Source organism: Ovis canadensis, chromosome 4 (assembly GCF_042477335.2).
Source record: "Ovis canadensis isolate MfBH-ARS-UI-01 breed Bighorn chromosome 4, ARS-UI_OviCan_v2, whole genome shotgun sequence".
In the NCBI taxonomy this organism is placed as follows: Eukaryota; Metazoa; Chordata; class Mammalia; order Artiodactyla; family Bovidae; genus Ovis; species Ovis canadensis.
In genome coordinates, this window is record NC_091248.1 from 34736579 (window position 1) to 34758324 (window position 21746).

The following is a 21746-nucleotide window of genomic DNA, read 5'->3' on the forward strand; positions in this document are numbered from 1 at the left end:
GCTACCTGAAGCCTACAGTAAATTCATTAAATTTCCCTTAATAGTCTATATACTCACTTTGGGAACAAAATATTATAATAGAATCTAGCCAAGAGAAGCTATAGTCCCACCCCCATGCCACAGTCAATGGCAAATTTCAACAGCATTCTAAATGTGATGTACTAAAAATGAGTGGGAAATACCCACAAGGCCAAGTCACAAGGGTCAGGCCTCCCTAGTTTCATATTTTTCCTCAAAATTGACTTGAGGTGACAGAAGTATGTAGATGGGCAAGTAAAGCACAGAGCACCTCATGGATTACAAACCATTTTATTTCTCTTGAAATATGGCTCTCAATAATATTAGATTCCTAAAATGTAAAATGGGAATCACCAGAAAGATTTCTTCTCTGTCTATGGCCTTCAAAATATCACAATTACAATGTTGCAAGTGGAATCTACATTGAGAGATTAAAATCAATAAAATTACCATAAAACCTTAAGTAGGAAAGATTCCTCAGGATTAAGAGCAAATAGAAGAAATATAAATGTATATAATAAGAAAAATACACGATCAAAACTGAAAACTATAACACTCTCTAGGTTTTCAGGAAGTTTAACACTTTTTCAGGGTATTCTTATATGCTGTTAATATTCCATGAGAGGTTATACCCAGAGTCAGTTGCTCCAAGGCAAAGACTTTAGGTGAAATATTTTAGCACAGTGTGTATTTTTTATATCCAATCAATTAAAAAAAAAAAAAGCTAGTGGATGTGATGGAATTCCAGTTGAGCTATTTCAAATCCTAAAAGATAATGCTGTGAAAGTGCTGCACTCAACATGCCAGCAGATTTGGAAAACTCAGCTGTGGCCACAGGACTGGAAAAGGTCAGTTTTCATTCCAATTCCAAAGAAAGGCAATACCAAAGAATGCTCAAACTACCACACAATTGCACTCATCTCACAGGCTAGTAAAGTAATGCTCAAAATTCTCCAAGCCAGGCCATGAACATCCAGATGTTCAAGTTGGATATAGAAAAGGCAGAGGAACCAGAGATCAAATTGCCAACATCTGCTGGGTCATCAAAAAAGCAAGAGACTTCCAGAAAAACATCTATTTCTGCTTTATTGACTATGCCAAAGCCTTTGACTGTGTGGATCACAACAAACTGTGCAAAATTCTGAAAGAGATGGGAATACCAGACCACCTGACCTGCCTCTTGAGAAATCTGTATGCAGGTCAAGAAGCTAGAGTTAGAACTGGACGTGGAACAACAGACTGGTTCCAAATAGGAAAAGGAGTACGTCAAGGCTATATATTGTCAACCTGCTTATTTAACCTATATGCAGAGTACATCATGAGAAATGCTGGGCTGGATGAAGCACAAGCTGGAATCAACACTGCCAGGAGAAATATCAATGACCTCAAATACACAGATGACATCACCCTTATGGCAGAATGCAAAGAAGAACTAAAAAGCTTCTTGATGAAAGTGAAAGAGGACAGTGAAAAAGTTGGCTTAAAACTCAACTTACAGAAAACTAAGATCATGGCACCTGGTCCCATCACTTCATGGCAAATAGATGGGGAAACAGTGACAGATTTTTATTTTGGGGGGCTCCAAAATCACTGCAGATGGTGACTGCAGCCATGAAATTAAAAGACTCTTACTTCTTGAAAGAAAAGTTATGACCAACCAAGATAGCATATTAAAAAGCAGAGACAGTACTTTGCCAACAAAGGTCTGTCTAGTTAAGGCTATGGTTTTTCCAGTAGTCATGTATGGATGTGAGAGTTGGACTATAAAGAAAGCTGAGCACCAAAGAATTGATGTTTTTGAACTGTGGTGTTGGAGGACACTCTTGAGAGTCCCTTGGACTGAAAGGAGATCCAACCAGTCCATCCTATAGGGAATTAGTCCTGAATATTCATTGGAAAGACTGATGTTGAAGCTGAAACTCCAATACTTTGGCCACCTGATGCGAAGAACTGACATTTGAAAAGATCCTGAGACTGGGAAAGATTGAAGTTGGGAGGAGAAGGGGACGACAGAGGATGAGGTGGTTGGATGGCATCACCGACTCAATGGACATGAGTTTGAGTAAACTCCAATAATTGGTGATGGACAGGGTGCCTGGCATGCAGTAGTCCATGGGGTCGCAAAGAGTTGGACACAACTGAGCAACTGAACTGAACTGAAAAAAAAAAAAAAAAGAACCTAGAATGAATGGAGTATGAAATAAATGAGAGACTAGCAAATTTTTTTTAATTTGAACAACCAATCTTATAAAACTCCACTCAAGTTAGTAGAGATGCAAGTGCATACTGGAGAAGATAGCAATATAAGTTTTTAAAATTTTTGACAATTACCATCTATAGACCCACTCTTCATGTCATGTGTAGACTATATAAAAGATTTACATAGAATACACACACATGTATGTATGTAATCAAATTTAATTTAGATCTATATTTTAACATCTCAGCAAAAAGAAATCATAGCAAAAACTCAGTGTTAAGGTTTCTCTTTGTTAATCATGAGCTCAAGCCGTTGGAATTCATGAATAATATGCCTAGGGCTATGATACTGTTCGAATGTTCTTTCTACTGAATAAAAGAGATGAAGAAGATGAAAAGTTGAAAGGTTTTATTTTTAAGGCATACCAGTTTAAAAAATCAAGTTTAATTTTATATCTATAAGTTGTTGTCATAGAAACATAATTTGAAAGTAAACAGAAACTAACAAAAAGAACAACTTAAAACCCAGGTAATGTAAAAACAAGGAAGCAATACACTATGATATACTGCACACTGCAGTCCACTATTTCAAAATAAATTTTTACTGCCTCAGAAAATGTGATTAATTTCAGCGTTGTCATACATACTAACTCAGAGCTATGTCTGTATCCCCTCTGTCTTGCAAAGGCCAAGTGGAACAAGATAGGAAAATTAATACCAATGCAAGTAAAAAAGGAACTGAGAACATCTCCTAACATGTTCCCTCCATTTTTTCCCAAGTTAAGTTTTTCCTGGCCTATTAAGGATCCAGTGACAATACCATATAATTAGGGAAGAGACAAAAAGTCATGGGAACCTGGGTTTATGCCTTTGAAAGTATCATTTTCCTTATTATTTCCTTATTTTTTCTGTCCTTTTCTCCCTAAAACACTCATCCTGGAACTTTCTTTTACTTCCTTTACCCTAATATAACCCTTTCCACTTTTCTTCTTTTGTTTTTCTTCTTTCCTTAAAAAGTAACCTCTAAACTTCCTCCAAAGTCCCTTTTTAGTTGTTTTGAGGAAATCATCAGACAAAAAAACCTACATATGTAAAGCAGATTGTCTCAGGAGATGCACATTAGTATTAAACATTTTGGTGAGATTCACAATTTCCCCCTACCAAACTCATACAGACACATTTCCATACTAGATGATGATGCATTCTCTATATGAAAAAAAAAATAAATAAACAAATACACTTGAGAGACTAAGAAGGCATAGAAGGCTGGAGGTAGGAAATAGCAGACTTTAATAAAATAATGTATGATATAGTGGCATGCAAAATTTCCCACAAAACACCATTCTGGATAAATGAAGCTCCAAAACTGTATGGACATCATGATTGTTTTTTTTTTAAAAATTAACTCACACAAGTATACACATATACCCTCCCACCAATTACACAATTTCAATGGACATTATTTTTGTAGCTTAAGAAATATTTACTCTCCCTCAGTTCCTTTTTTTTCTGTTTGCCCTTTAGTTCAACTTTCTATGGACATGCCTTTAAGTTCACTGATTCTTTCCAGACTGCTGATCAGCCTACTAAATGTAATTTTTTCCTTGACTAAGCGTTTGTGATCTCTAGCCCTTCCTTTTGAATCTCTAAGTTTTAATCTGATTATTTTAGCTGTTCTTGTATACTGCCAACTGTTTCTATTTGGGCCCTTAGCATATTAATGAAAGTTAAGTTCCCAGTCTGATAATTTTCAAATCTGTTATCCTTCAGTCTGGTTCTGACTCTTGCTTTGTCTGTTCAGACTATGTTTTGCTTTTTAGCATACTTTTCAATTTTCTGTTGAAAGCCAGATATGATGTATCAGGTAAAAGGAGGTAAATAATTCTTTAGTGTGTGGCTAAGAGTTTTCTTTATTCTCTGCTGCATGTGATTGCAGAGGCAAAAATTTCCTCTGGTGTCCTTGTTCTTGTATCCCTTGTTGTCTACCGGTTTCCCTAGAGATTCCTTCTTAAATAGGGCCTGATGCTTACAGTTCTTTCACTGTTTTACAGGAGCCCTATTGATGTGGTGGTTAGGTATGTGGCAGATAGGGACAGGCATTCTATATTCCTATGATTAAGCTTCAGTTTTTTTATTTTTTTTATTTTTATTTTTTTATATTTTGACAAGTTTATTTTTTAACTTTTGAAAATTATAGAGTTTACCAGGTTTATTGAGATACTGTTTTTTTTTTAATTTAATTTTTAGTTTTTTATTTTTTAAATTTTAAAATCTTTAATTCTTACATGCATTCCCAAACATGAACCCCCCTCCCACCTCCCTCCCCAGAACATCAAGCTTCAGTTTTTTTAATTGAGGTTGTGTCCCTGGTCGATGACCTTCACAACTGCTTGTCAGTTTTTATCTTTTCCTATCCCTTTAGGTGACAGGAAGGCTAGAGGGGGCCAGATTTAGATATTTCCCTTCCTCCAAGGAACTTAGTTCTGGTAAAACTCAAGTCAATTAGACTCTAGTAAAATAGTTTTCAATGAGTATAAGCCTCAGTTTATTTCAAAATAGTTAGTTCCCCCTTCTCCCTTTTTAAAGCATGGAGGGAATTTTACTTTAATTTCTACCTGAGAAACTGGTGGGCTCCTGGTGATAAAACTTGGGGAAGTGTGGAGGCTTTCCTAAGGGTAAGCTCACAAAATGTTCTCTCTGTCAAGCTAGTCTCCAATAATTAATTACACTTTAAGTGTTCCAACCAAGGTACAGAAAGAGATTCTGCTTCCCATAAACTGATTCTCTGTGTTTGCCTGTGTTTACACTTTGGGGGCAGCAGTTTGCCCTGTGGTTCCAATGCTTTGATGAATCTATAGAGTTATTAACTTTCAATTTGTTCAGCTTTTGTTAAAAGGATGGGAGTTACAACCTCAAAGCTCTTTACATGTTGAACCTGGCTTTATAAATGCTACTTTACCGAATTATTCATCCTCATTTGCTTTTAAGTACTTAATATTCTTTAATCATCAAAAATCTGACTATTCAGGGACATAAGCCCGTCAGTTTCAGTTTTAGTCGCTCAGTCGTGTCCGACTCTTTGCGACCCCATGAATCGCAGCACGCCAGGCCTCCCTGTCCATCACCAACTCCCGGAGTTCACTCAGACTCACATCCATCGAGTCAGTGATGCCATCCAGCCATCTCATCCTCGGTCATCTCCTTTTCCTCCTGCCCCCAATCCCTCCCAGCATCAGAGCCTTTTCCAATGAGTCAACTCTTCACATGAGCTGGCCAAAGTACTGGAGTTTCAGCTTTAGCATCATTCCTTCTAAAGAAATCCCAGGGCTGATCTCCTTCAGAATGGACTCGTTGGATCTCCTTGCAGTCCAAGGGACTCTCAAGAGTCTTCTCCAACACTGCGGCTCAAAAGAATCAATTCTTTGGCGCTCAGCCTTCTTCACAATCCAACTCTCACATCCATACATGACCACAGGAAAAACCATAGCCTTGACTAGACAGACCTTAGTTGGCAAAGTAATGTCTCTGCTTTTGAATATGCTTTCTTCCAAGGAGTAAGTGTCTTAATTCCATGGCTGCAATCACCATCTGCAGTGATTTTGGAGCTCCAAAAAATAAAGTCTGACACTGTTTCCACTGTTTCCCCATCTATTTCCCATGAAGTGATGGGACCAGATGCCATGATCTTTGTTTTCTGAATGTTGAGCTTTAAGCCAACTTTTTCACTCTCCTCTTTCACCTTCATCAAGAAGCTTTTTAGTTCCTCTTCACTTTCTGCCATAAGGGTGGAGTCATTGGCATATCTGACATTATTGATATTTCTCCCAGCAATCTTGATTCCAGCTTGTGTTTCTTCCAGTCTAGCGTTTCTCATGATGTACTCTGCATAGAAGTTAAATAAGCAGGGTGACAATATACAGCCTGGACATACTCATTTTCCTATTTGGATCCAGTCTGTTGTTCCATGTCCAGTTCTAACTGTTGCTTTCTGACCTGCATACAGATTTTTCAAGAGGCAGGTCAGGTGGTCTGGTATTCCCATCTCTTTCAGAATTTTCCACAGTTTATTGTGATCCACACAGTCAAAGGCTTTGGCATAGTCAATAAAGCAGAAATAGATGTTTTTCTGGAACTCTTTTGCTTTTTCCTGCCCATCAGTCACCAGTTATTTCAGCTACTGTGAAAACATGTAGACTTTATTTTCCTGACCTGCTGGAAAACAGAACTGGTTCTCCTGATCTTCACAACATACATCCTGACTTCTGGTTCAAGCCTTGATCCTAAAAGGTCTATCTGTGACTTGAGACACACCTGATCTTCACTAGCATATGAATAATAAGTAAATTATTTTACTATGAATGTGATTAGCAAGCCTCTTTTACCATATTTGGCCAAAGGCCAAATAGTTACTGCTAACTGAAAGGTTGCTTTCCCTCTGGAAATTTATGAAAGAAATGGCAAATTATTAGAAGTTGAAAGTAGTTCTGTTTTATTTATATGTCATTCCCTGAAACTACTTTTATACTATTCGGCAGAAATTTTGGTAGAAAATACCAAAACACTGCATTGTTGCTGCTATTTAGTCACTAAGTGGTTTCCAACTTTTTTATGACCCCGGGACTGTAGCCTAAGAGGCTCCTCTGTCCACGGGATTTCCCAGGTAAGAATATGGAGTGGGTCGCCACTTACTTCTCCAGGGGAACTTCCTGGCCCAGGGATTGAATCTGCATCTGGTACATTGGCAGGCAAATTCTTTACCACTGAGCCCTCAGGGAAGCCCAAAACACTGCATAGCAAAAGCTAAAGAAATGACCTTGAAAAACTAATGAATGGAAGAGGATTTAAAAAATCTATGTTTTCTAAACTCAACTTTGAAAAATAACCATGTTGAAAAGAATTTGTTGTGATATAGTCATGATGAACCATGCAGGTCAAGCTAAAGGATTGGGGGAGGGTTGCTATTTTTAAGTTATATACTATATAGTGAGTTTGGCAACTTTCATACAACCAAAACAATTTGCACTTTTAAAATATTGTTAACAGAGTCACCATATTTTCACATATCCACTTTGAGTTCATGGTTTAATGACTTTTTAAATAAAATGACAGATAAGAATTACTAAACAACATCAAATTTTCACTTAATATTTGTCCTTAGTAGAAAGAAAATGCCTTCATGGATAAAAAGACAAGAGAAAAAATACAAGCTAAACCTTAAGGGAGGTGGGACTAGTGATGTATAAAAATTTAATAAGCTTCAGTACGGCTACTATGCTGTAACTCCATTTGTTAAAGAATGGTATAAGTAGCAGTTCTCTGAGTAATGTGAATAAAGGTTATTAGCAATAATAATGGTTTGCTAGCTGATATATTTGCAGATTAAGCAACCTCTGCCATGGAGGTTAGTAATATTTCAAAGATATTGCTCAAAAGAGAATAGAATGGGTATTTTATTTCTGTATCAAGAAAACTAGGCTCATTATCAAAGTGTGTGGCAGCAGAAGTCTTGCTTCTCTCATTTTTCAGTTTAATGAGTGGTGAGAATTCTACCCAGTACTGAAAATTTTATGACATTTTACTTGTTGGATCATACGGTGCTCTAGAATTATGCTCAGACCTTCTGCTACTCTGTTCTTGTTAAAGATCACATCAGAAAAAGCAAAATCCTATTTCATATCCAGGTCAGTTTTATAAGAATTAATGATGTATGTAAGTTTTTCCATTAGGACTGCATTTTTCCCATTTTTGTAGTGAAAATAAATAGTCAGTGCTAAGTTTTCAAAATGGCCACCAGGTTTCCAACATTTGAGTTTTCATTTATGCCTTTAAGAAAGAAGCTTTGAAACTTTCATAAAATAGCTGTGTGGTGCCAAGTACTGATTAGCTAGACTGGTGGTCAGAAATGCAGATGTGGATCAACCATGTGATTATTTTCTTGATAACAATAGGAATTCAAGAAGGTCTCTAAAAACATGGCTCTGGAATTAAGCACACTGTTTGTGCAGTTCAGTCTGATCTGCACAACTTTGTGAACTGTCCATCATGTTGCCTTGTTTCATGACATCCTGACATCCACTTCTAGCGGAAGTCAGAACCACTCAAATTATATAACTAATTCCATTTCTTTTCTGTAACTATTACTATCTCATCTGAACTCACCCTATTGCAAACGCCATCAGTACTTCTGTAAACATTAGTATTAGTAGCAACTCTCAGTACTGGACAACTTGGCTAAAATAACAAAATTTATACTAAATCACTTAAGTAAATCTTACCTAGATGATCAGGCATTATTTTCCAGATGCTATTCTGAACGGCACAATTAAAAGTATTTTGGAGAGAGAACAGAGTACGCTTTAGCTTGCCTGACAATAGCTTGCCTGAGACTGTGGTCCAGAAAGCCAGGAAGGAACTAGCCCAAGGTAGCTGACAGTGCCTAAGCCCAATGCCCTCTAATCACAGTCAATTTAGGGAGCAAAAGATCAACACCAGAGACCTGCAGACATATGGCTGGAGTCAGTCTGGAGGCTCAACTTATGAAGATAATGATCATAGTTCACGGTATAACTCCAGAGAAGTAAAGATAAGAATCAAATCTAAGATTTGAAGATAAATATGGTAATAAAGGTATAAAATCATATACCACAAAAGAATTCCTTAGTCCCTTAGTTTTCAAATATTGCTGTGTCCTTGAATCACTGATGGGAAAATTATTTGAGGAACGGATGTTGAGCAGTTTCCTTTAAGATAGGGAGCTAAAGTTTTTCAAAAAGATTTGCAGTTTATATCTGTTTATATCAAAGCCCCATTCCTTTTCCCTTCCAGGAACTGGCAGGCATAAATGTTTCTTTCCCTTCCCACTACTGGTCCGGACTTACATCCAGCATAAAAGAAGAGTTCCTAACTCAAGAAGCCAAGAAGATTAGCAGATTGCAAAGGAGCCCTTCAGAAGCATCTTGATTTCATTCTTGAAATATAAACTTCTCTCTTAAATTAAAAGTCATCACCGCAGGTTCTAAAAGTGTGGTCCCAGACCAGCATCTTTAAGATCAACTGAGAATATTTCAGAAATGCAAATTAACTCCAGAGCTACTGAATCGGAAACCCTGAGTGTCGAGCTTGCCCATCATCATTGTAAGAAACCCTCCAGATGATTTTGATATATAGCTCAAAGTTTGAGAAGCACGTGACCTATTCACTCATTTTTTCCTAAACTGGTGGGTAGTCCTATGATCGGTATACCATTAAGATTTTCAGATTCAATTGTCTTTGTCCTGAGTGTTTATTCAAATACATTCTGCCTTGGCCTGACTGCATATTTTACTCATAGTTTTAAAAGTTAGAGGGAACATTTGTTATCAGTCTCATTAAAAGGAATCTGAAGTACTTGTGTAGACAGTCCACATTCCCAGAGGTGTTCTGAACCAAAAATGAACCTATAATTTTCCAGGACATCCATTTTCTGTTACCTTATGAACAATCTAGAATAGCCATAAGAGGAAGAAGTCTTAAATTAGAGGGCTCAACTAAGTCTTTGGCTTCTCCTATAACTAGAAGCAAGATATGACAATTTTATGAGTCTCACTTTTCACATAAAGTAGAAATAATAAAGTAAAATGAAATAAAAATACTTCACATGGTGATAACTGAAAGATCATTTATGCGAGGGAGAAAAATCCTACCCAAAATTAATCTGCACATTTTACCTAACAGTTCTGTGTTCGGCTGTCTCAGGGCTTCCCTGATAGCTCAGTTGGTAAAGAATCTGCCTGCAATGCAGGAGACCCTGGTTTGATTCCTGGGTCAGGAAGATCCACTGGAGAACGGATAGGCTACCCACTCCAGTATTCTTGGGCTTCCCCTGTGGCTCAGCTGGTAAAGAATCTGCCTGCAATGCGGGAGACCTGGGTTCAATCCCTGGGTTGGGAAGATTCCCTGGCGAAGGGAAAGGCTACCCACTCCAGCATTCTGGCCTGGAGAATTCCATGGACTGTATAGTCCAAAGGATTGCAAAAAGTTGGACACAACTGATTGACTTTCACTTTCACTGCTGTCTTAAACTATTCTGTGGCAAGAAGAATGTCCACCTTTCCGTAGAAGTTATCCACATGGTAACACCCAGATTTGTGATGCATTACCTGACACTGCAGAAGTGACTTGGCAGACGTGCTTAAGGACTTTGAGATGGACAGAGTAAATGAAGGAAGAGGGTCATGAGTCAGAGAATACAGGCAGCCTCTAGAGGCTAGAAAAGGCAACAAAATAAATATTTCCCTAAAACCTCTTAAAAAGACTACAGCCCCATTGACAACTTGATTTTATACCAGTGACACTCAGGTTGTACTTTGTACCTTCAGAAATGTAAGATAATAAATTTGTGTTATTTTAAGCCACTAAAATTGTTACTTTTCTACGGCAGTAGTGGGAAACTAATATTCCTATATTTATTCTCTCTTAAGCTACTTTAAGATGTAAAACTGGGGTGTGCCCCACGCATAAGCATAAAAGGACCACTGACATCCAACTGCATCCCAGAAGCATCATTTAAAAAACATTGGCAAGGCAGTTACTAGAGGTAAGCATTATGTATCCTCCTTTCACTGAATCAGAGAGTAACTCATCTTAAGAAAACAGTCAAATCACCATTTGGGAATGAACCTGGGCCTTTGAACTTTCCAATTTGCTTTTGAGAAGAATGTTTCTTCTCTGTCTTTTGCAAAAGTTGAATACAGAGTCTTAGCTGCCCTAGCCACCAAAATACAGAGCTATACTTACCATTATGTTCCCCTAGGGAGAAATCAGAAATTAGCATAGTGGAACAATGAGTTTTTTGAAAGTGCCTGGAGGATTTGTGTTTGCCTCGTCGTGTTTGCCTACATTGTAAGAAAATATGTAAGGAATGAACCATGAGCTTCTTGATTAAAAAAAAAAAAAAATGCACCCAATTGCTTTACCAGTGGAAATACATCCTAATAGTTTTGAAAAGAAATTGAAATATATTATATTGATACTGTGTTTTGCTAGGACTGCAAACAACCAGGATCTTTTTTATTTTCAAGATTTATAATGGAAATATCTCAAGTACAAACAGGAACACGAACTGGGCAAAATATGGGATTACAAAGAGGTTTAAGCTGTTTCTAGTTTGTAGTTTCTAGTTTGTAGTTTCTCTACAAACTAGACAGAAGTATTTCTGAGTTGCTTACAGACGGTGATCTTCTCACTGTATCCTCCTGTGGTAGAGAGTAGAGAGAGAAAGCTCCCAAGTCTTTTTCATAGGGGCACTAATTCTATTCAAGAGGGCTCCACCTTCACGACTTAATTACCTCCCAAGGGCCCTACCTCCAAGTAACATCACACTGGGGCTTATGATTTCAACATATAAATGGGGTATTACACAAACATTCAGCCCATAGCAGAGGATAAATATTCAATCATTATACCCTCCCTAGCAAAGTCAGTGTTTCATGAAACGAATCTTTTAACTGTGGGACCAAGTGGACTACCCTCGAGGAACATTATGCAGGCCAACAGGGTCTTGAGACATGTATCTGGGATAAAGAATGTGGAGGCAAGGGATACTGGCCTGTACACCAGCAGGATTTCACAATCCTTATGTAAAGAAAACTGGACTGGAAGTCAGACTGTCCAGGGTTGGAATATAGAATGATCACCTCATACTTTGTCTAGAATTTCTCAAAGATCCAGTTTACCAGTCTGGAGGATGGAGATGTGTGTCTCACTATATAGCTGTCATCAGTATTAAATGGGACAATCAAAGTACCTGCCTAGTCTTGCACATGTAATGAACATTCAGTAACATTAAATATTATCAAAGTTACAATGATGACTGATGACTATGCTGGCCCTGATGCTAAAGTAACATAGGTCATAGTTGAGGGAAAGGCAGAGGAAAAGGAACAACCCATGCTATCTTATTCTGTCATGTTTTTTTTTTTTTAAACCAAGGTACATCATGAGCTGGTCCAGACTTGGGTTATGAAAGATACCAAGTCATGTTCTTGTGGGACAAAATAGGAAGTAGCAGACTGGTTTTCAACTATGTAAATACAGGAAAAGAAGGTGAACGGGGTCCCTGTGTATAATTGGTGAGCTGGATGACAAGGGTCTTGATCCCTAGGCCAAGGAAAATCTAGCTGCAAATAATAATGCTAAACCTCACACACAAATAAAATCTGACCGTTTTGTGCATTCCCAAAATGGGAATTAACACTAGCTGGTTGTGTGTCCTAGGTCACACCCCTTTCTCGTGATAGTCCAAGCCCCCAGAAGTCAGTGCTCAGTACACTGAAACCAAGTCGTCACTGGTGACTAGTGGACTCTTGAGCAAAGCTGAAACAAACCATCTTCTCCAGAGCCACTTACACTTCGAATATGGTTCAATCTACCACATGTGACGTAAGTAAAGAGGAGTAACCATATCCCACCAAGTGGATGTAGCAGAAGAGAGACCTTGTTTGCAAAAATACACAGTGAAACAAGACATCCATGGAGGAATGAAAAGGAAGGATGGAAAGTCACAATGGTTTTTCCTGTTTATGTAAAGTAATGGCTATGGCCCCACGCCCTCACTATTAGAAGGATCTCAAGTTGGTTTTCCTTACTTCAAATCAAATAATTCAAACAACTTAATCACATAACCTCTGCTACTGAATCGTGGATTTTTGCCTCAATGATTACACTCTAGCTCATTTTGAAAATATTACCAAAACTTCCTCTTGAATAGTGAGTAATAGGCAGAAAGTATTATAACTACAAGAGTGTAAACTTAAGTCATTAAAGGTTTATATGTGTGTCAGTACTACTTTATAGAGATAACAGTATCACAAATCTGATTTCAAATAATTTGGGCCATCTGAAAATCCGCTAAAATATCCTGAGCAATCTTAGTATCATTGGGAGTCACACCATGCAGTGTTAAAGTCCAGATTATTGGAAGCTTGTAAATACATACACACATATTTTTTTACATTGTTTGCCAAGTAAGCAATGCATTAATTTGTTTTAATCCTTATATTTTAGTTGTTGGTTTGTTTTGATGAGAATAATTGAAAAAATCCAAAAGGAAGGTTAATGCCACAATATACATTTTTATTATTTTAATGACCACACACGACTGAAGTGACTCAGCACAGCAGAGCACATACACTCAAATGCTAATATACATTCATTGGATTAGTGAAGAGGATGGTGGGCAGAGGGGATTCAAACACTTTGAATTGGGGGGTACACAATACAAGGGGTAAAATGCACACACTGCTTTCATGAGCCGGTCTATCTAGTAACAGTATGGATTACAGTCCAGCCTTGTCTCTTGGCTGAGAGAGTAGGCTTGAGGCAGGGGATAGGTGGGCCCCAGGTTGAGCAGCTGGATTTTGGACCCTGTGGACTGATACTCCAAGCTGAAGATAATAGCAGGAGCCAGGAGGAGCTAAGACTTGTCCAGATAAAAGATAAAGAGATCACATATTTCTCATTCTCAAGGTCAAGGAAACCTTACCAACTACACATGAACAGAAAGGCTCCTCAGGGACCAAAATGGTGGGGGGTGGGGGGTGTCACCTATAGGAGGTGATGTCAACCCACCCACAGGCAAAGCCAGATGACTGGCCAGAAGAAGCCTGGGAAAGTGCCCCACAAAAGTGATTCATACTACCCTGAGGGTGCAACTCACTGTCTCTGAGCCAGCCCCTGTGAGTCTATTGACACATACTCTTCCCTCATGATAAACACTTAACTTGTTTCACTACTTTTCATCTCTTTATAGAAGCGATGGATCAAGGTGTTGTCACAGGCCCTCGTGGTCTTGCGGCTAGGATTCAGCACTCTCACTGCTGTGGCCTGACTTCAGTCTCTGGTTGCGAAACTGAAATTGAGCTTCAAGCCACTGCAGGCTGACTTCACCCAAGATCAGGCTGGCCTCCAGTTGCAGGATGTGAAGCCCAAGTGAATTGTCTTAAAGCTTGCACTGCCACAGCCTAGGAAACCAGAAGAAATCTGAACAACTACAAAACACGCAAAAGCAAGATTCAATACCCAAAATTAAGCAAGGCTTAGTCAAAAGGTGGGACTTGGCAAATACCTCTGGACAGAAAGCAGTAAGTGGAATGGCCAAGTCCACGGAAAAGTTAGAGGGCACCATGCTCCCCTCCTCTGAGGGAACTGATTTGGGGTTTCTCCCTAAATCACCTAATGCTGGGTTCCCCACCTCAGGAACTTTGAAAAAAAAAATACTAATACATTCAGTTCACTTGAGACCAATTTAGTCAGAATCTCTAGGGGTTCAAAGGGGGCTTCCCCAATGGCTCAAGCAGTAAAGGATCCATCTGCAATGCATGAGAGACAGGAGACATGGTTTGATCCCTGGCTTGGACAGACCCCCTGAAGGAGGAAATGGCAACCCACTCAAGTATTCCTGCCTGGAGAATGCCATAGACAGAGAAGCCTGGTGGGCTACAGTGCACAGGGTCACAAAGAGCTGGACATGACTAAGCTTCACTTTCACTTTTCACTTTCATGCATTGGAGAAGGAAATGGCAACCCACTCAATGTTCTTGCCTGGAGAATCCCAGGGACGAGGGAGCCTGGTGGGCTGCCGTTTATGGGGTCGCACAGAGTTGGACATGACTGAAGCGACTTAGCAGCAGCAAGCAACTGAGCATGCATGCATGGTAGGGGTTCAAGAAACACAAGCATTTAGAACTACTAATTTTACTAGCAAGAATTATCTAACTCAGGGAAATGCTGATGGTGAAATGTAGGTTCTTATAAGGAATTCCCTGCAACCAAACCTTCCCAGGGGCATGTGCACAAAGCTGGTAAGGTCACCAGGAGCCATGTCAGGAGGGAGCTGCCTAGGCACTAAGCCAGTTCAGAGGAGAGGCTTAGCACTGCATAGCAGAAAAAGACGGCATCAACTTGTTCATAACTTGATGGCTACAATGAAGTATATCCCAAAATGAATTATCACAAAACGGTTGTGACTTAATAGCACATATAAGTGCCTATGAAAAGCAAACAATGAGATATGCCCTAAATTCTTTACAGCTTCAATCCAAGGCATAATATAAGCCTTCTGCCTAAAATTCATCAAAAGCATTTAATTTCTAAAAGCTGCTACTGGCCAAAATGTTCACAAGTTCATTTCATGCAAAAACAAAGTAAAACCAAAAAATCTAAGCAGCTGATCCTTATAGCTGCACTATTTTTCCACCCTGAAAAGTAGTAGGCTTCTGTGTATTTTTAGATGTTTTTCCTCCTAAAATGTGCACTTGACAACTGAAATGAGATGCCATGCCCTCCTCTGTCTGAGAGTCAGAAAAGGGGCTTCCAGTCTTTACCCTGAGGAGGTAAGAGCCCTCTTGGAATGTGTCTATCATTAAAACAGTGCTTGAGGGCATTTACGTCCTCATATTTTAATTATTGGTCTACTCATGTTATTTATGTAAACCCTATGGGAATTCAACCTCAAGCCCACTTTTAGCAATGTTTTCCTTTTTTATAAAGACATTTGGGCTTGGACTAAAACAATAAACTGGTTTTTAACATTCATCATATTCACTAGCAGTATGGTGAAATCAACCCCTTTATACCACCAGTGCTGGAGGACAAGATAAACATACCACAGGAGCTAACAATTTAACCTGAGTCAGCATGATAATTCTGTTATTAGAGAATTCTATTGTACTGATTGGCATACATCAGCATACAAATTGACTTCAAAGTAAGCACCAAGCCCTTTCCCCAAATGTGGATACACTGGTGCAGCTCCCCACTTGCCCCCACTTTTTTCCTGTCAAAGGAAGCTGAAAAACTTAAAGCCAAAGAAGGGTTTATTTTTGAAACATCGATTAAGTCTGGAAAAGACAAAGTTTACTCGGTAAATAAACTATTTTCTTACCTTAAATATGTAACTTGAAGAGGTCAATTCTGTGCAACAGGGGCAGAAAAAAGGAGCAGATAACATATTGGAGCTCACAGGGAGAAAGCAATGTTAAAGTCTGGGTCTGATGTGTGTCTAGTCTAGGGTGAAAGAGATCACTGGATGATTCTGAAATGTGAAAGAAGACAGAAGTTCATTCTCTCGAGGGTCTCCTTGAGGACAGATTAATTCTTGGATGTCCTTGAAATTCAGTACCTTCTCTGTTCTAAGAGCAAAAGCTCTCTGAGGGAAACTTCACCTCTACCCTTTCTATTCTCTCTAACTGCAATTTAGCAAATTATTTAGTTTCAGGTTGTAAGGTTTCAGAAGACAGAAATCACATATTATTGATTAGTGCAGCCTTATGGTGCCTAACTCTCAGTATGTTTCCATCTGTTCGTCAGTTGCTTCGTTCAGGGTAGGTAATAAGATATCTGAAAAATTTACTCAGAACATCTCAAAGTAGAAGAGATGAATGGAAGCTCCTTTGCCAGCAGGTGTCGCCTCCCGTATTTGGCATGTGGAAATAAGAACCAAGTATATTATAAACATATTTTGAAGTGAAAGTGAAAGTCACTCAGTCATGTCCATCTCTTTGCAACTCCATGGATTGTATAGTCCCAGGAATTCTCCAGGCCAGAATACTGAAGTGGGTAGCCTTTCCCTTCTCCAGGGTTCAAACCCAGGTCTCCCACATTGCAGGTGGATTCTTTACCAGCTGAGCCACAAGGGAAGCCCAAGAACACTGGAGTGGGTAGCCTATCCCTTCTCCAGAGGATCTTCCTGACCCAGGAATTGAACCAGGGTCTCCTGCATTACAGGCAGATTCTTTACCAACTGAGCTATGAGGGAAGCCCATATATTTTGATATATATAAGGTCAAAGTACCTTAACTCCCAATAGATAATTAATCTTATAAATAAAATCATTTTAAAAAGCTATGAATACAAATTGCTTAAATGTAAGGACTTGGGAGTCACATATTATAAAATACTCTTAGACCAAGACTGTAAAGAACTTTTTTTCACCCCTGTTCTTTATGATCTTCATCTTGTAAAGCTAAGATGGCAGGAACTCTAAGCACTTTATTGCATACAAATATATCTCAGTGTATTCAATGTATCTCAGGGTATTTGATATATCTCAGTGTATTCAATATATTTCTGTATATTCAATATGTCTTAGTTAATTACAATAGTGATGATCATAATTATCCTGTTTAAAATGTTTATCTTTCTTTTCTGGATGCAGAGCTTCTTGGTGGCTAGCATCTATTTCTGTAAGTCTTAATTCAACAATTGATGCATACTGTATGCATGTAACTACGAACATGTGTAAAGAACAGAATGCAAAGCATGGTTAAAGTAATCAGTGTATTCAAAGCACCAAATGTGTTCACATGCCCGTAAGAAATTCTATATAACTGAAAGCTACTTAGTACTAAAAGATGAAAACAAAAAATCCATTTTAATAAGAATGTGCTGCATTTTTTAGAATTTACTCAGTATATGAATAAATGCAAAAGCAAATAATAAAACAAGGAGATTTATACAGAACTGCATGTTTTAATTATTCAGCTCTGGGGGATGATGATCAGTATGGGGAAATAAAGAATGGTAATATTAATTTATTTATTAAAAAGGGCTACCTGTCAAAGACAAATAGCCTCAACAAATTATTCATGTAGAATGCTGCTGCTGCTGCTGCTACTGCTAAGTTGCTTCAGTCGTGTTCGACTCTGTGCGACCCCATAGACGGTACTAGTCGTTATATACGTTACAAGTGAAAGCTGGGCCACTGCTGACTTTTCAGGCTTAAGCAATGTTCTATTATTCTAGTATGCATACATGCTACTGGTGTTAACTGGCCTTCCAGCCCTTCCTGCTGTGAATGGTCCCTGAACCCTGATGGTTGTGGTTTGCAGGTGGTCATGAGGAGGAAAGTATTTCCTTTTAAACTGACACACACACACCATCTATAAAAAGCATCAAGGCCTACAGATTATGGTAAAAATAACCACATCTGAAATTCTGGAATCAAATATTTCAAAGAGTAATTTGTAGTTTATTTTTCTTCAATCATTACCTCATTGTTTCGCTAAAATGTTATGTCAGAGTCGTAAGTCAAAAGTGCTGCTGAATGATTAAAATACTATGTAATTCCTTTCATGTGTCTTTCTCATTTGTTTGCCAAGCTATATGAAATAGGCTTGTAGGGAAACGGTACACTAATGTGCATTTATGGTAATTCACTGTGCTGAGTTAAGTGAAATAATAAAACAGCATTTCCTCTAATTCACTGAAGGACAGGGGACTCATTAGGAACTGAAATAAATGACATTCTCATAAAAAATGTGAACTTGCACTGAGACTAACAGTCAAGTGCTAGGAATACACATATATATTTTCAGTTTTTTTAATATTTGTCATCATTACATTCACTGTCACTCAACCCTAAGCATTTTACTTATTACCACTTCATTACAAGAAAGAAACAAACTGAACGCAATAATGAAAAGAGAAAAAGATTAATTTCAGGCATGACTCACAATAGGAATCCTGTTGACATCTGATTCTAGCTATAGCAGGGAGCTTGAGGCACAGGTTATGCATTTAACTCTCTGAATGGCATGATACTGTACTTTAAAATATAAACTATAATCTAGGCTAGGAAAGCCAGGTTAAAGCAATTACTGAATGAAATTATCCATTCTATGTTAAGTATCTGTTAAGTACAATAGCTTATTCACTCACAGATTAATATGGTATTACTGCACAGTATGTTTAATAGTCAAGTGTTTCAAATTATCACTAATTCTACAAAAAATAACACACTTAAGCATGCTTTATATTTTTCCTTTTCTCTAACGTATGGTGCTCTCTGCAGAAACACTTGCAGAACAAAGTTCCTGAGCACGGATTTTGGGAGAACTGTCTAAAATCCAAATGACATCATTTTGAAAGCACTTAAGAATTACCAAGGCTGTGGGCTTGAGAGGTCCTAGTCTCAGAGAGAATGAAGTACAAAGGACAGAGCCCACCACTCATTACTGCTTTTCCCTTTAAAATCATTTGCCAATTTGTAAGCAAAGCATGGTGGTGTTGTGTACAGTAGTGTCTGGTTGTTTGCGACACCGTGGATTGTAGCCTGCCAGGCTCCTCTGTCCATGAAATATTGGAGTGGGTTGCCATTTCCTTCTCCAAGGGGATCATCCAGACCCAGGATTTAACCCATTTCGCTTGTGTCTCCTACGCTGGCAGGTGGATTCTTTATCACTGAGCCACCTGGGAAGCAGAGGGTAGGGGCTGAAAACTTGAACAGAGCTTCTACTGGGACTGGGGCAACAAATTGGAGTCAAAGACATCAAGGAGAAGTGGTCCTGATAAACACCCAGTTAGGACCCATGAATGCTGATATCAATCACACAACCAAACAAAACTATATATCAAACACTTACATTGATATTTGTGTGTATATGCACACACATAAGCAACGTACTTATTTCAGAGCTGACACCGATCAGTACCTCTAAGACTGAACTGAAATTCTACAATTGTGTTGAATTGAATTAATATAATTAATCCGTTCTCTCTACCTGAAGCAAAAGTGAATTCACTCAAAAAAAGAAATATTCAGAGACGAAAATTACCCCTAAATTTTTCGTACATTATGGAAAGAGAATATTTCATTGACAGTTTTCAGGCACATCAAGAAAAAAGAACAAATTACTCAAGGCCAAGTGGGAAAAAGACAACGGAAACAAACCCATGGTAGAAAAAGATATAACTACTAAAATAAATATTTTGAGTATTGTCATGTGATTACACAACAAGCTGGAGGTCTTCAGTTGAGAGGTATAAACTATAAAAATTAACCAAATGATCATTCTAGGAATAAAAATTTAACAGTGACTGAAATTTAAAAAACACACTGTGACTCCAGGCATATAATTATATTGAGCATTAGACTCAATAATTAGACCAAATGAAACTAATACCATCCTTTTTATACATAAGTATAAATTTTTAATAACTATAAATTAAGCAAATTTTCCTAAAAATTACTCTACTGGTAAATGAATTTCATCCTTATGCTCAAATGTAGGTTGTGGTTTTCATTCTCTATCTATGAAAGTGTCATTTTTCATACATATGTGTCAGGTCACTTGAAAATTTCATTTTCCCAGGTATATTAAAAATGAATTCTGAGGCAGGATCAAGATGGTGAAGTAGGAAGATTCTGACGCCACCTCTTCCCACAGACACACACCAAAACTACTACTACTTCTAGAGAAACTCTGAGAATGACCTTAAGATTAGCAGAAAAGCTCTTCTACGACTAAGGACATAATGAAAAAAGAAAATAATCAAGATGGGTGGAAGGAACAGAGATGAAGTCAAGTCAGGACCCATATCCCCAGTGTAGCAACCCACAAGCAAAAGGGAGGTATGAGGGCAGAGTCCCCTCTAAAGGAGCAGGAGTTCAAGCCCCACATCATGCACCCCAGCTCTGGGGACCAGCATCAGGAAGATGAGCCCTGTTAACATTTGCCTTTGACAACCAGAAGGACCTACTTTCAGGAGAGCCTAAGTGCTGGGGAAAAACAGACTTCACTCTTAAAGGGCTTGTGCACAAACTCACTTGCTCTGAGACCTGGCACAGAAGGCAGGAGTTTAAAAAGTACTAGGGCCACACAAGAAAAGGACTGACAAACGAACTGTAGGCAAAGTGCCAAAGAGATAATGATCTGTTGGAACTTTCTCCAGGGACTGAAGCAGTAGAGGGTGCCATTTTTCAAACTATGCCTCTACCTATCTAGCTCAGTGCTCAGTTCAGGGAATCAGTCCTGAATATTCATTGGAAGGACTGATGCTGAAGCTGAAACTCAAATACTCTGGCCACCTGATGCGACAAACTGACTCCTTGGAAAAGACCCTGATGCTGGGAAAGACTGAAAGTGGGAGGAGAAGGGGACAACAGAGGATGAGATGGTTGGATGGCATCACCGACTCAATGGACATGAGTTTAAGCAAGCTCTGGGAGTTGGTGATGGACAGGGAAGCCTGGCGTGCAGCAGTCCATGGGGTCACAAAGAATTGGACATGACTGTGCAACTGAACTGAACATGTGCAAAAATAAGTCTAGACCACTTTTTTTATACCATAAACAAAGATGGATGCAAATGTATTAATACCTGAATGTAAACCCTGAAACCATAAAACCTGCAGAAGAAAGCACAGGCAGTCAGCTACTTGACACCAGTGTTGGCAATATATTTTTAGATATATATCCTCAGGTAAGTACAACAAAAGCAGAAACAAGCAAGACTACAAATTTAAAATCTTTTGCACAGCAAAGAAAAGCAGCAGAGAACTGAAAAGGCAAAAAACAAAGCGGGAGAAAATGTTTGCAAATCCTACATCCACTAAGGGGTAATACCCAGAACACTTAAATAACATAACTTAATATCAAACAAACAATCCAACTGAAAAAATAAGTGGAGAACCTGAACACATATTTTTCCAAAAAAGACATAGATGGCCAACAGGTACATGAAAAGATGCTCAACATCACTAATCAAAAGGGA